We start from the raw sequence: 16,675 nt of genomic DNA, 5'->3' as shown, positions 1-16,675 counted from the left end.
GAGAATTGAGTTTGATTCCCCACTCCTTCACTTGCACCTGCTGGAACGGCCTTGGGTCAGCCATAGCTCTCAAAGAGGTTGTCCTTGTAAGGGCAGCCCCTGTGAGTGCCCTCTCATTTGGAATGGAGAGCGGGATATAAATCCAATATCTTTTTTGAGTTGTGGAACAATGTGGTATAGCCTGATCTTGTCAGATCTCAGTAGCTAAGCAGGGTCAGTACTTTGATGGGGGGAAAACCACCTCTGCTACTCACTTGTTTTGAAAGTCTCTTGCTGGGATCACCATAAATTGGTTCAACTTAATGGCACATACATACATAAAAGGAACATCCTATATGAAACGGTGACCTTTCAGTAAGCATAAGAAAGATAGGTTTTCTTCATAACCTTCCTCTGTCTCTAGCCATAACCTGGATAGCCCAGGCTAGCAAGATCTTGTCAGATCTAACAAGCTTAGGAGAGTTGGATGGGAGACTCCCAAGAGTTGTTAGGCAGACGCAGACAATGGCAAAGCACTTTCTGAATGTCTCTTGCTTTGAAAACCCTTCAGGGTCACCATAAGTTGGCTGTGACATGGCAGTGCTTTACACACACATATCTCTGTCTCCCTTCCACACAGCACACAAGTACAAAGATTTGTGCCAGTCTTCTCTAAGCAGTGAGAAGATCCAGGGGCAGTAATATCAGATTTCAGGTATGTCTCCCCTTGGGGAAGAAAAAGCACGGAAACTATCAATGTTCTTGCAGTGTGTGCTTAATTTCTAAGTAGAATGCAGGGGTATCCAGGCTACCCTGCAAGCCAGCAGATCCACTATCTCACATCAGATCCTGCACAAGCTTCATTTTCCAGATAGCTTTTACTCTCTGCTTCTTTCTCTGGCCCAGATCCCAAGACTGTCCTTTTTTATACTTACCCAAGCCATCTCTTAGGCTGTGCAGGGGAGAGACCTTCTCCAAATTCTAATGAGTCCTTGAACAGGAGATTTATTTGGAAATCATCATTTGACAATCATCTCATTGAGAAATTAGAGCCATTAAGGAACATTAACATCCTTCTTTAGGAATGCACCCATATTGATATACCCATGAATGCTGATCAGACTACTATCTCACCTACATGACTTGAGTCTCAGTGAAAAAGGCAGACTATAAATAAATTCAAGGCATTGATTGGCTCTCTTGTTATGTGACAGATTAGACAGCATGGTTCAGAAGCTGTTGTTGTATCACACTCACAGACTTATGTGGAAATTTCATACATTCAGGATGATAATGACAAGATAGCTCAGAAATTACTTTTTGACATAAGTAGATCTAGATTATAACTTAGTTTTGCCCAACAAACCTTCCACTTCTAGAAATTGAGGAATTCCACAGACATAAAATTTGATAGTAAAAGTGTAAGAATATTATCATTGGAAGTAGCCTGAAAAGCTTAGTTATTTGTAGCCTTATCAAGGGTCAGTTGTCTGTCAATCTATTTCTAATGCGAATGGCACTTTGGAGTCTGCACATTTTGATTCACTGGTTATTTGTTATGGCTGGAAATTATGCTTTTTTCATATTCTATAGTCACACATCATGTGAGGCTGGCAACTTTACAGAGATCCTCCTGTTACCATGTTGTTGGAAAGAAGTAAGACATGGGTTTGCAGCTTCAGTAGATGGGAAACCAGAACCTAGAAAAATCAGTTTACTGTGTGTACAGAGACTGTATGGATGGACAAAACCCACAAATTGCATTTTTTAGACAACATGGCAACCATATGTCATGAGGATCATGAGTAATGTGTGCTTCTGGTATATACAGCCAGAATGTCTGAAGAGCTTTTATTACATGCTTTATTGGCTATATATGGATCCTGGACTTTTTCCCCCCTTCAGTCTTTTTTACAAGTATATAATATTGATAACTTTTTCAGAACAATAAAAGGGCAGGAGGTAAATTATATGAGGGGGGGGGGGACTCAAACATGCATACACTAACTTCATGAGCTAGAGAAAATAAAGCAGAAAAAGTCAGCTGACTAACCTGAAAAGATCTTAGCCAGTTCTCTAGTTTGTCATGAGGCACAGCAAAACAATGACCGTTTTCGCACACAGCTTACCATGCAGTCACAATCCTGTTCCCTCTGCAGCGTCCGGTCGGATTTCCCAGCATCTGCGCCAGAGTTACAGCATCTGCACCAGAGTTACAGAAAGTGCCGCGGCTTTTGCATAGCAAACGTAAACTGGGTTTTAGCAGTTTATGTTTGCTACGCAAAAGCTGTGTGCTAAAACGGTCAATCCCTGAGGAGCAGGGCTTTTTTGTAGAAAAAGCCCAGCGGGAACTCATTTGCATATTAGGCCACAACCCCAGATGTCACCATTGTTTCACACAGGGCTTTTTGAGGGGAAAGCCCAGCAGGAACTTAATTGCATATTAGGCCACATCCCTGCACCAAGCCAGCCAGAACTGCGTTCCTGCTAAAAAAAAAAAGGCCTGCTAAAGAGTATGCATCAACTACTTCAGAGCAGTTCTTCTATATGCATATATTATCCACATGCTGGTGCAACATCCAAGAATTTATTTATCTGCTGTGTGGGATTCCTAAAGAAATAGCTTTTTAAAAAAAAATCTTATGGAATCAGGTTATAAACAAGTATAAATACTTACATACATACAATAAAATATCTAGTAAGAATTTTGTTATATAGGTGTGTCTAGATATGTAGACCCTTTTCTATCCAAGGAGAGAGATCAAGATGAAAACAGGATTAAAGTTAAGGCAATAATTCCTGCATCAAAATACAATCAATCTAATTGAACCCATATTATCACTAAACTATTAAGTAAGCATTGCTAAGAATTCTTAACTGCCTAAATGATTTTTATGCAAACTATTACAGATTATTCCAAAAATTACTATCGAGTAATTACTATTAGGTGTGATCCATGACTAACACAGTAAAAGAAGAGGAAGGTAGGAAAAGAGAGAAATTAAAAAGTACTAGTAAAAGAAAAAGAAACAAAAAACAAAACTGAAGAAAAATATTAAAAACTTATCAGTAGAGAAGATCAAGATATTCTGATTTGTGTGGTTGAATATAATTTGCTGTAATGAACTCAATAAAAGGAAACCATTTCTCTGTGAATTTCAAGATATCATTGTCTGAGTTTGAATGCTGGATATGATCTGTTATTTTTTCTAGTATGAGAATGTCCCAAACCTTGGATAACCAGCTGGAGATTGTTGGAACTTGAGGTGATTTCCATTTTGATGCAATTAGGGTTTTTGCTGCTATCAGCATGCTAGATAGCAGTGTTCGCCTAAATTGAGGTATTGTTGGATCTTGCCCAGGCTCGTAGCTATGAGGGGGCCTGCGGGGGCACAGCCCCCTGACTGCTAGGCAGGGCCCCCTGACTTGAGGCCCCAAACCAGCCTCCAGTGCCTCGGCTGCATCCTTCTCCATTCTGCCATCATCATACACCATTGCTTCTGCTTGCTTAGGGGACGTGATCACACACAGTTGCTTTTGCTGAAGGGGGACCCCTGAATAATTAATGAGTACCCCTATAATAATGAATAAAAGCATGCTTATGCCTTCAAAAAGCATGCTTATGCCTTGTCTGATGCAACCCTTCATTAGAGGCCACACAGCCCAAGTGGGTGCGAATTCAAGGTTGTAAATTAGATAAAGAGACAGTGACCTCATTGAGGCCTCTGGATGTGTATTAGATAACAAAGAGGCCTTAGAGAAGCTTCTTGCTGAAGCTGATAACACATAGAGACAGGGGGTATGGAAAAGTACTAGAAAGGGATACAAGGGGTGGAGAATGTTGAGTCAGATAAGCCAGCGCCTGTATGAATAAAAACTGACTGGATGGGGGATGATTTCATCATTTTGGGGCTTATGGCCAACTAAGTTCTGCTTTGGTGCTAAAGTAAAATTTCGTTTCGTACCAGCAATGTGTGCAGACCTCGTTATTTCTCTGCTTCATTTTGGTGCATTGGCCGGGATATAACCGGGTTAGGATATTTCCTTCCCCTTGAGTGGCTGCATAACCTTCTGCCTTCCACTCTCGTGGTGGGAAGAGCGGACTAGGCGCCACAGTCACATTTTTGATCAAGTCCAGCTCTCTCTGCCCTGGTTTGCCAACCAAGATCCCGCACCTGGTTGAACCAATGTGTGCAGGGATTGAAGATCTTCAGGATTGTTAGTATGAACTGCCTGGGAATTCTGATACCTCTCCTTAGGAGAGAAGAAGGGCCTGATCATCCCTTAAGCTCTGTCTGTTAGGCTCTGCTTTGGAGCTGAAGCACAGAAACTAAGATCTTGGAGGATTTCTGTGGTGTGTGTGAATGAGAGGAGACGAAGCCTCTAAGTGAGAGGGATTTTCTCTTGTGTAGTTCCCAGTAGGGCGACCTCACTGGGTCACGAGAGAGTGGGAGTGTAAACCCTCAGGGCTCCCTGGCTGCCAGACCCCTTATGGCATCTCCTGTTTTCTGTTTGAGAGGCAGTTTGGTGTAGTGGTTAAGTGTGCAGACCCTTATCTGGGAGAACCGGGTTTGATTCCCCACTCCTCCACTTGCACCTGCTGGAATGGCCTTGGGTCGGTCATGGTTATCACAGAGCTTGTCCTTGAAAGGGCAACTTCTGGGAGAGCCCTCTCAGCCCCACCCACCTCACAGGGTGTTTATTGTGGGGGAGGGAGATAAAGGAGATTGTGAGCCGCTCTGAGACTCTTGAGTGGAGGGCGGAACATAAATCCAATGTTGTCGTCTTCTGTTTTCCCTAGAAGTGTCTTGTCTAAACGTCTGGTGCCACAGGGAACTTAAAAGCCAGAATTCTGGGAAATGTCAGAAATGGTAGTTCCACATGGGCAGGCAAGGCTCCTTTGTCCCAAAGAAAAAGGGACAAAGAAAAATCTAACTTTTGAGTGTCTTTTAAAATAGAGAAACCTGGCTTTGTAAGGTAACAAAGACCTCTCTCCCCTTAATAAAATAAAGAAACAGAAGAGCAATGATTTGGACTAAAATTAGATGAGGCCAGTTCTCAGGGGGATGCCTGGAGATCTCCTTGAATCACAGCACAAAGTTCCAAGCTGCAGACAGTTTTCTCTGCAGGGTAATGGAAGTTTGGTGTGAGTAAGAGCTCAGAGCCAGGTACCCTTGGGATCTCATCTTTCTTTAGATTTCCATTCTAGATCTCTAGTAATCTGTCATGTCTGGATATGGCAACCCCATTCAGGAAGAATAAAACTAACTGCAGAGAATGTGGCCTTGTCCAAAAGATCAGGTTTCTGTTAGTGTGACGAAGTCTGCCACCTGTCTGGCCAAGGTGGGTCAGCAGACTTGCCAACTGATAGTCCAACACAAGTCCAAAGTCTGGTATTTCCCCCAGAAACACCAGGAGGGTAGGTTGCCACCGGACTGGAAGGTAGGTTGCCACCAGACTGGATAAATTTTTTAGCACAGGGGCCCTAGTCAAGCCTCTGCCTATTAGGAAACCAAGCCACTAGAGAAAACCAAGACACACCACTGCAGCAAGTGGTTCCCCAAGTCAGTTTTCACAAATTAATAGTAGGTATTTCCAAAGGCTAGTGGGTAAGTTTGGCTCAGATTGTGGTGCCCTTGAAAGCAAATAACCACAAAAATAAACTTAAAGAAAGTTTATTTTACAAAATAGGCATGAAACATTGGTTTTAGTGAGTTGTTCAATATAACTAGCTAACTGGGTATAAATTCAGAGAACTAGATATTATCATACAGAGTCCAAATGTCCAGATGGAATCCAAGGGTTTCCCCGAATAGAATATGTCAGGAGGCTGTTCAGTATAATAGGCTCTAGTCTCGGTTAGGCTAGGCAAAGAAATGTACTCATTATGTTATTTTTATGCCTCCCATACCGTCGTGGTGTAGCCAGTTAAGGCTATTCAGCTATCTCAGCACTAAAATTCAGTTGGTGCATGGCTACTGCATTACAGTTAGCCCAAAAGAACTTAGGTTCAGCTCTTTTAAAATGCAGCCAGGATGCAAATTAAACAAATACAATTTATTGCCATGATTGAGAGAGAGATTCAGAGAGTTGTACCTTTATTTTCACTTTTAAAATGCCAGAACCAAATACCTCTGAGAGAGATTAAACTAGTTTTGTTAAATATTTACTGCTTCAGTTCTATAAATTTCAGGCTCAAGGAAAGGCCACTGAGCATGTATAGAGAGTGCCTAAGAACAGCCCCAAATTGGAGCCTGGCCTAGGGAAGCTAAAGATTGCAAATTTGCAGTCCTCCTGCCCTTCCCCCCACAAGAACCCCGTGGCGCAGAGTGTTAGAGCTGCAGTACTGCAGTCCTAAGCTCTGCTCACGACCTGAGTTCGATCCCCAGCGGAAGCAGGGTTTTCAGGTAGTTGGCTCTAGGTTGACTCAGCCTTCCATCCTTCTGAGGTCGCTAAAATGAGTACCCAGCTTTGCTGGGGGGAAAGTGTAGATGACTGGGGAAGGCAATGGCAAACCACCCCGTAAAAAAGTGTGCCGTGAAAACGTTGTGAAAGCAACATCACCCCAGAGTCGGAAACGACTGGTGCTTGCACAGGAGACCTTTGCCTTCCTGCCCTTCCCCCAATAGAGAAGGAATGCTAATTCTCTTCTCCTTACTCAATCTAAAATCTTTAACAGAACCAGAAAAGGGCAAAAAGAATAATAATATTTTTTAGAATGCAGTGCCTTGAGATATTAAGAAGGAAAGAAAATTTTCACCTCAAGTCTCTCCTCTTGAAGCTTTCTCAGCCATTAGCTGGGATAGAAAGTCCAGCTCTACTGTCTCTAGAACTTTTCCCACAAAGTCCATTTTCGTGGGAATTTTCTGTGATTTCCATCTCTGCGCCAGAAGGATCCTAGCTGCTGTAACAAAGTGTGCCAACAAATGTCTGTCAGTAGTTGAATCTACCTTTACACAGTTTGACAGCTCAAATGTGACAGCAGGTGATCTAGCTGGCATGCTAGGTCACAGTGACCTTATCTACAAGCCGGTTTGAGCCGGCAGAAGACAGGTGGAAAGGACCTGCTGAGTCAGCATGACCGTGGACTGCCAGGATTGGCTGATAGAACTATATAAGAACATAAGAACATAAGAGAAGCCATGTTAGATCAGGCCAATGGCCCATCCAGTCCAACATTCTGTGTCACACAGCGGCCAAATATATATATATATATATATATATATATACACACACACACACACACACACACACTGTGGCTAATAGCCACTGATGGACCTCTGCTCCATATTTTTATCTAACCCCTTCTTGAAGGTGGCTATGCTTGTGGACGCCACCACCTCCTGTGGCAGTGCTTGCAATGCACCGGTCTCTCTTCGAGAGTTCATATGCTGGCGGAGCACTTTGGTCCTGTGTTTAATGTATTTTTCTGCACTAGTGAGCACGTGTTGTATATATTGTAAATACACTGTTTTAGCACTAGCTGCAGGTGTCTGGCTCACTTCTTTACTGGGGCTTACCGTTGAGCACATCACACCGCTCGCTCTGCAAACACCCGCACCGACAATGTCTCATCTCTTTAGAGTAGTCCTCAGGAAATATGTTCAATAAAAACAATTGATGAGTATCTACAGAATATTAAGGTCAACTCATTAACAAAAAAATGGAGAATTTGTTGAATAAACCAATTGAGAGAGGAGAAATAGAAGAGGCGATCAACTCAATGAAATTATTTTTTGCAGACGCAGAGAAAGCATTTGATAATGTGCATTGGGACTTTGTTTGCAGTGATGGAGAAATTGAGATTGGGAGAAAATTTCATTAGAATGGTAAAGGCGATATATTCTGAACAATCAGCAAGGCTCTGCATTAATGCAGACTTAACAGAAAAAATGATGATAAATAAAGGAACAAGACAAGGCTGCCCTCTATCTCCACTGATATTTATAATGACCTTAGAGGTTTTGTTAATTCAAATCCAAGACGATAAAGAGACAGAGGGGCTAAAAAAGAAAGGTTTTTCCTATAAATACAGAGCATTTGCAGATGACGTGATGTTTATAAATGAAAATCCCACTCATGTAACACCATTGCTGCTTCATAAGATACAAGAATATGGAGAATTGGCAGGTTTTTATATAAACAAAAAAAATAAAAAATTGTGTAAAAATATGATAAAGAGCAAACAGCAATAACTACAGTGATTAACAGAGTGTGAAATTACTTCAAAAGTAAAATATTTAGGTGTAGAAATAACAATGAAAAATATTGATTTGTATAAAAACAATTATGAAAAACTTTGGCGCAAGATCGATGGAGATATGATTAAATGGAACAAACTGAATCTGTCTATGCTGGGTATAATCTCTGCAATTAAGATGAATGTTTTACCGAAAACTATGTTCTTGTTTCAAACAATCCCAATAGTGAAAGACAATACTTTGATAGATGGCAAAGGAAACTTTCAGAATTTGTATGGGCTGGGAAAAAACCAAAATTGAAATGAAAATTCTGATTGATGCGAAAGAAAGAGGTGGATTCTAATTGCCTAACTTAAAGCTGTATCATGATGCAGTTTGTCTGGTGTGGATTAAGGAATGGATGACATTATCAAATAGAAAGTTATTAACATTAGAAGGACATGGAAATGTCTTTGGATGGCATGCTTATATGTACTATGGGAAAAATAAGATGGATGGTTTCTTCTCACATCACTATATCAGAAACAATCTGTTAAATACCTGGTCAAAATATAAAAGATATGGTGACAAGAGGAAACCGCTTTGGATCGTACCAACAGAAGTAATAAAATTGTATTCAGATATTAAAGAAGACATATAAACAACTTTTAAAGATCCAAGGAAAAAAGATGGAATTAAAAACAGCTGAAGAAATACAATATAAATATAATTGGTTTCAACTGCAACAAATAAAGAGCTTGCTTTAATAGGACATTAAGAACTATGGAATAATACAAGAACAAACAGAACTGGAGAGAATGCTAATTGGAGAAAGTGAAAAGCTGATTTCAAGGACATATAAACTATTATTGAAATGGTCTACGGAAGATGAAGTAGTTAAATCACAAATGATAAAATGGGCAATAAATATAAATAAGGAAATACAGATGGAGTTGTGGGAACACATATAGAAGAGCTCTATGAAAATTTCTACATGTTATAACGTTAAAGAGAATTGCTTCAAAATGTTATACAGATGGTACATGGCACCTAAGAAACTGGCAAAAATGAACAATCAGTTGTCGGATAGAAGCTGGAAATGTAAATGTCATGAAGGATCTTTTACCGTATGTGGTGGACTTGTGAAAAGGCGAAGCAATTCTGGCAAATGATTCAGCAGGAGATCTCAAAAGTTTTGGGATATAATATTAAGAAAGCACAAGATATCTTCCTGCTGGGATTACAAATGAAAAAATTTCAAAAGCAAGATAGAACAATAATTTGGTATATGCTTTCAACTGCACGGACATTATATGCGCAAATGTTGAAACAAAACAAAATACCAGAAGTATGGGATTGGACTCTGAGAGTTATGAATTGGAGTTAAATGAACAAACTTACAAGAATCTTAAAAGAACAAGATTTAGAGAAATTTAAAAACAACTGAGGAAAGTTTCAAAAATACATTGAAAAACAATGGAACATTAAAGGACATTTGGTGATCTTTGACAATGATTAATTTTTAAAGCAACCATGTATGGATTACAGTTTAAAACATGATTATTGGATTATAACCTTTTTTTCTTAATCCTAATGATTAAGAAGAAATATCATGAAGATGGATTGTTACTTTTGAGTTGTTTGGAGAAAGATTTTCTAATACACAAAGTTTATTACCTCATATCAAATTAGATTAAATAATAATATGGGGACAGTTGATAAGGGGGCATGCACTGCTAGGGGTCACAAAAGGGGGGTGGGGTGGAGAAAATGTTATATATGTGTACTAACATTTAATGACAAATGAAGATATGTTATTACAATATATTACAATAAATTGGTTTAAACAAGATCCAGAATGTAGAGTGTAGAAAGGGAAAAGAAGAAACCGGTGTCTGACCCTCTTGCCATTTAAAAATGGCAATCAAAGTGATGAGGCTAGAGAAAAATGGGATCGGGAGGCAGCCACCTCTGCTGGCACTCCCGATCTACCGTTCCAATTCCCCTGCCTTCTGGGACCCTTCCTGGGCCCCAGAGTCAAGTTGTCCTTCGGGGGCGACCCCTCAATACATTGATTTGAAAGCGGCACAGGACACGTCGGTCTGAACCGCTTTCAATGTAACATCGCCGAAACCGGAAGTCCCCCCAGGCAGATATCTCATCACCTTCCCCATCCATGGTATCTAAGGGCAGAGGAACAATTGAGACATTTTCTGAATTCTCATCTTCTCCTAATTTTGGGTCTAAAGATACAAATTCAAACTTTTGAAATTCTGCAAGAATGTCTCCACAAACAAAATGAGTAGTTCTAGATGCCTGGAGGGAAGATGTGCATATGTTGAAAGAAGTAAGCCAGTATGAAAGCTCCTTGGCTTGTTCAAAACACGTCTTTGTTTTGCAAGGGTGCCAGTCTCCAGGTGGAACCTGGAGCTCACTCCCAAAAATATAATGTACTGCCCAGAACATTAAGGGTAGTGCCTCTGGGCGAGAAAGTGTCCAAGAAAATGGACTGCATGCCTTGTAATCTTCAAATTTAATTCAAATCTTCAGAAATCCCCAGCCTGGAGCTGGCATCCCAAAGTTCCACTTACAGCTAATCTTTATCTGCTAGAGAAAAGACCCTGCCTGTAAACTGCCCTGAGGCTAAGAGTTCTTCTAGATTAGAAGCTGTTTCTCTGATAATTTTTTTTTTTTGCTTTACCTTTTTGAGTCTGAAAATATTTTTCTAGTGGCCGTTATCAGTTTCCCTTGTACTTAGATTTTGTAGCTTTAATTTTAAGGGGAATACTTTTAAGATATTGAGTTTGTGATCTCCTTTGTTTTAAAGAAATGGTGCACCTAACAGAACTTTTGTTACGTTTTTTTAATCTGAGACAATGGGTTAAAAGTTTGCGATTTTGGGTTTATATGAAACATCTATTCTGCTAAAGCAATACAGTATCAAATCTTTTGGAAATTTTATTTCTCTTGTGATTTTTGTTAAGTACATCTTATACCAGAAGCATGTGGTCTTCAAGTGTTACATCTAACAGTTTTTCTATCTTACTTTGAACTACTTCCCAATTTTTCATTCATTTAAATCTGAAAATTACTTTTGTTGTTGGTACTGAATTTTTATTTTCTGAAAAGAACAGTGTTTTAAAATTCTACCTCACAAATTTTGGTTTCTACAAGACCTCTTTTCATTTGAAGTTTAAACATGTGTTATAAAAGAACATTTGTACTCTTCCTTGGGTAAAACTACCCTCTCACTGTTCAGCTTCTCTGTTAAGTCTTGAGAAACTACGGTAAATTTTGTTTTACCAGTGATCCAGTTATTCTCAGTGTCGTGTTTCCAATAGAAATACCTTCTCTAGATTTGTTGGTAATTCAGTAGGCAGAATTCCTGAAAACTCTTGGTCTTCATGAGAAAGCTGGACTTTAATAATGTTCTGCATTCCTCAAAATGTATATCTTCATTTGCTCTCTTAATGTCATTTATAGTTATGTTCCATCTATGAACTGTGCATATCAATTTTCCTATTCAGCTATTTGGTGAACCTCTTACCTGTGGAAAGAGGCATCTATATGCTTGTCTATCATATTTTATGCCTCCATCGATAGTCTCTTGTTAGAGCTTGACTTTTCTGAGTGTTTGGTTCAGAAAATCCTTTCTATGTTTCATGTTCTTACCATGGTAGGACTCCAACTCTGCTTGATTTTGTGTTTCAATCCAGGCTTGCTACTGGATAACACATTTCCATTTGCTTGTTTTAAGTTTCTGCCTCTCCGTTATTTCAACCTTCTTTGTCAAGGGTTATTAATCAGAATTTGCTTTCCAGGTTTGGTTTGTTATATAAAGGAAACCCAGATCTGCAATTCAAGTTTAGTGCATGCTCATTATTATATAGTAGTTTTAACAATTGCTGGTATGTCTGCTAAGAATTGTTTGTTTAAGGATTAACTATTATTTGCTTTTAGGATTTTTGTTGTTAAAAGTTTGTTGAGACCCACTCTCACATCTATGTGAGACCCACAGAACAAATTTTGGATGAGCTGACATAGAGGAAAATGGGGTTCAGTGGGACTTGAACACCCCACTGATTTCCAGTGGTTTAAATTCTCTAATCCAGTTCTCTAATCATTTTGGTCTGATCCCTTGCGTACATGTATGTTAAAAGTTGACATTGTTCTATTGAGGCCTCAGTTTTGTTTTGTGTTTGTTTTTTTGAAGTTTTTCTTCCCTTTTTGTGACCATTTTCATAATCCAGGGATAACCCCAACTCTGGTAATCTCTTTTTGGAGCTCCTAATCTTGTGCACAATTTCATGTTTCTTTTTTAAGATTCATATCTGTTGCAACAAAGTAAAAAGCCTCTCATGAACCTCTAGGTGCTTGCTTTCTATATGGATGTGCACTAGCCTGAATCATGAGAAGTGATGCATAGGTTTATATTGTGGATTTGTGTTCTGCATAATGTATGATGTATGAATTGGAAAGAATGCTGCTGGGCGATAATGAAAAGTTGATTTCAAGAATTTATAAATTACTATTGAAGTGGTCTATGGAAGATGAAGTAGTTAAATCTCAAATGATAAAAGGGGCAATTAATTTTAACAAAGAAATACAAATGGAATCTTGGGAGTATTTATGAAGATATCGACATGTTACAACATTAAAGAAAATTGCTTTAAAATGCTATATAGATGGTACATGACACCAAAGAAAATGGCAAAAATGAACGATCAGGTGTCAGATAGATGTTGGAAATGTAAAAAACATGAAGGATCTTTTTACCATATGTGGTGGACTTGTGAAAAGGCAAAACAATTTTGGCAAATGATTCAGAAAGAAATGTCAAAAATTTTAGGTTATGACATTAAGAGGTCTCCAGACTCTTTTTTGTTGGGATTACAAATGGAAAGTTTTCCGAAACATGATAGAACGATAGTGTGGTATCTGCTTTCAGCTGCAAGGACATTATATGTGCAGTTATGGAAGCAAGATAAAACATCAAAAAATGGGATTGGATTTTAAAAGTTATGTCTTGGAGTGAAATGGACAAACTTACAAGAATTTTAAAAGACTATGATTTGGAGAAGTTCAGAAAGGAATGGGAGAAATTTCAAAACTATGTTGAAAAACAATGGAAAGTAAAAGGACATTTAGCGATCTTCGATAATAGCTGAAGTGTGGCAGAATAATGGACTAAAGTTTATAAAGGGAAATTTATTTTTTTGAGTTTAAGGTGAAAGGTGGAAAATGAAGATGGACTTATAGAGTTTAATTTTTCTTATTTTCTTGTTTTTATTTCTTTCTTACTGTTACAAAGTTTTAGAATGGAGATTCTTGATTTGATAAAACTACCTTGTATTTTCTACAATTTTGAGTAAACACTGGCAGGGGTCAAGAAAAGGGGGGGTGAGGAGAAGGGGGGGAAAGTGTGATATATTGTTTTCAATTTGTATTGTTTTCTTATTTTTCTTTAAGAATACTATAACAATATATTGCAAATTAATAAAATGGTTTTAAACAAACAAATACTGACCAGCACTGACCGTTTTTAGCCTCTGAGCATGCTACCCTGGGATCTCCAGGGCAACTTCTATCATAGCAACAGCCAAAATACCAAACTTTCTTTCTGCCAAGCTGGCCATCCCAGTCATTGTGTTTTCCTAAAGAGCAGAGTATACACAGCCAAAAGGATGCCAAAATAGTTTTAGCCAACTGATAAGTAAATATTTTTCAAGCTTATCATTAAATACTGTTTGTACTCTGTGTTCAGTTATTGCAGACATATTTAACTTCTTCTAAAAGAGTATAAAGTCCATTATTTACCTTTTCATACTGAGGGAATAATAAGCTAGGCTTGATATCTTTACCCACTTCCTTTTGATAAACATAGTGTGATTAATAATTGAAAGGGAGGGAAAGCATATTTTGCATGAATGGTATTTATTTTGTTTGAGATATGTTTGCAGTTTAATAGAGCATATGCAATATTAACACATCACTAATACAAATATTTTTTTAAAATACAAGAAGCAGGATATGATGGGACTGGAATTATTTATTTTATAACATATGCCTTAAACTGTACTTTAAATCTGACCTATTTGTTTCAGCATTTAATATATTTGACACTGCCTGCCTTTTGTCTCTTTCTGTGTATGTGAAATTAGAAACTTACCACACTCCCCATGTAGAACATTACATGTATGAAGCTTTTGGTGCTGCTGTTGAGCTATGCATCTACTAGTACTTCTTTATTCTGTAGTCCCCCCGCCCCTAAAACCCAAAAGGGCACACATGATTCTTTCTTCTACATTTTAAATAGACTAAGGTGAGAGAGGGGTTACTGATCCAAAATCATCTAGCAAGCTCCCATAGCAGAATGAGGATTTCAACCTGAGTTTCCCAGATCCTAATTCGACACAATAACCACTACACTACACTGGCTGTCCTGCATGATCTGAATCAGGAGCTGCTTGCCCACTATGCAGATTTAGTCAATTGCCTGGGGCATGAGATGGTGGAGGTACTGGGGCACCAAAGTTGCTTGCTGGGGCAAGTGGCAGCCCCAAGCACCACTACCCAGTCTGCCCTGCCTGCCTTCTCCAGGAAGTTTAGTTTAATCTAATTTATTCAATTTATATCCTGCCCTCCCCACCGAAGCAGGCTCAGGGTGGCTCACAATCCATAATAATAAAACAACAGCAGTATAAAAACATTAGAATAAAATGATACTTGGGTGCTATTTCAATGCAAATAAATAAATAGGTGGCATTCAAATAATTTTAACAGGCACCAGTCACATCTAGTGGTCTTGGCGATGACATAGCAGATTTGATGCAATCATTTTGTCAGGCTCCATAGTTAACAATCAAATGCAAGATGGACTAGCATGGTCTTACAGGCCTTGTGGAACGGAGTAAGGTCTGTAAGGCTCTGACGTCTTCTGGGAGTTGATTCCACTAATAAGGGGCAGCAATAGAGAAGGTTCTTATGCTTTAAATCTTGCCTCTCCTGGCTCGGGGATTGATAACAGATTTTTGAGCTCCTGATCAAAGTACCCACTGTGGAACATTTGGGGAAAGGCAGTCCCTCAGGTAGACAGGTCTCAGGTCATATGGGGCTTTAAAGGCAATAACCAGCACCTTGTAGCAAATCCGCAATATGCCACAGGCAGCCAGTGCAGCACTCTCAGCCCAGGCTGTATGTGCTCCCTCATGGAGAACCCCAGTAGCAGTCTGGCTGCTGCATTCTACACTAGCTGCAGCGTCCAGATTTCAGACAAGGGTAGCCCCATGTAGAGTAGTCCAATCTCAAGGTGACCATAGCATGGATCACAGTTGCCAGAACACCATGCTTGAGGAAGGGAGCCAGCTGCCTTACCCACCTAAGATTTTGCAGTAGCTGCTATCTGGGCCTCCAGTAGCATCCCCAGGCCTTCACAAGTGGCGCCCCATCAAAAGCCGGTAGGGGAATCTCTCTGCCAGGACCACTGTGATTCAGGAAAAGGACCTCCATCTTCATCAGATTCAGTTTCAGTCGATTCAGTCTGAGCCATCCCATCACAACTTGCAGCACCAGGTCCAGATTTTCTGAGACACAGTCAGACTGGCCATTTACCAATAAATAGATCTGGGTGTAATCTGCATACTGATGGCACCCCAGCCCACACCTCCAGGCAATCTGGGCAAGGGGGCACATGTAGATTTTAAACAACATTGGGGAGAACACCGCCCCCTGAGGCATACCGCAAACAAGTGGGTGTCTCTGGGATGATTGTACCCCAATCACTACCCTTTCCCCCCAACCTTGGAGGAAAGAGGAAAGCCATTGCAAGGCAGACCCCTGAATCCCTGCGCTGGTGAGGCAGTGGGTCAGTAACTGATGACTGACTGTGTCAAACACGGCTGTCAAGTCCAACACCATCAGTACCACCAAGCCACTTTGATTCAGATGCTGCTGGAGGTCATCTACAAGAGCAACCAATCCTGTCTCCATCTCATGGCCTGGGCGGAAGCCAGACTGATGGGGATCTAACATAGATGCATCCTTCAGGAAACTACAACTGTAGCACCACTGCCCTCTCAATGACCTTACCCAAAAAGGGTAAGTTTGACACTGGTCAATAGTTTCCCAATTTGGCGGGGTCCAATGATGGTTTTTAAAGAAGAGGGTGGACCGCTGCCTCCTTAAGAAGTGTAGGAAAGAGCCCTTTAAGGAGGGATCTTTTTATGACATCCTGCAAAGGATGCCATAGCTCCATCTGACAAGCCTTAATCAGCCATGATGGGCAAAGGTCCAGATCACATGTTGTCGGGCACACAGTAGAGAGAATCCTGTCAACTTCCTCCAGGCTGAGTGGAGTTAGGTGATCCAAAACCAGACTAGAAGATGATCACAGAGTCTTAAGTTCAGATACTGTTTCAAATGTGGTAGGGAGGTCATGGCGGAGTGACAAGACCTTATTTGCGAAAAAAAGTCGCAAAAGCCTCACAGCCTACGTCTAATTCCCTAACATTTGGTCT

The sequence above is a fragment of the Heteronotia binoei genome, chromosome 8 (genome assembly GCF_032191835.1).
Source record: "Heteronotia binoei isolate CCM8104 ecotype False Entrance Well chromosome 8, APGP_CSIRO_Hbin_v1, whole genome shotgun sequence".
Taxonomy (NCBI): domain Eukaryota; kingdom Metazoa; phylum Chordata; class Lepidosauria; order Squamata; family Gekkonidae; genus Heteronotia; species Heteronotia binoei.
This window is presented reverse-complemented; position numbering follows the sequence as displayed.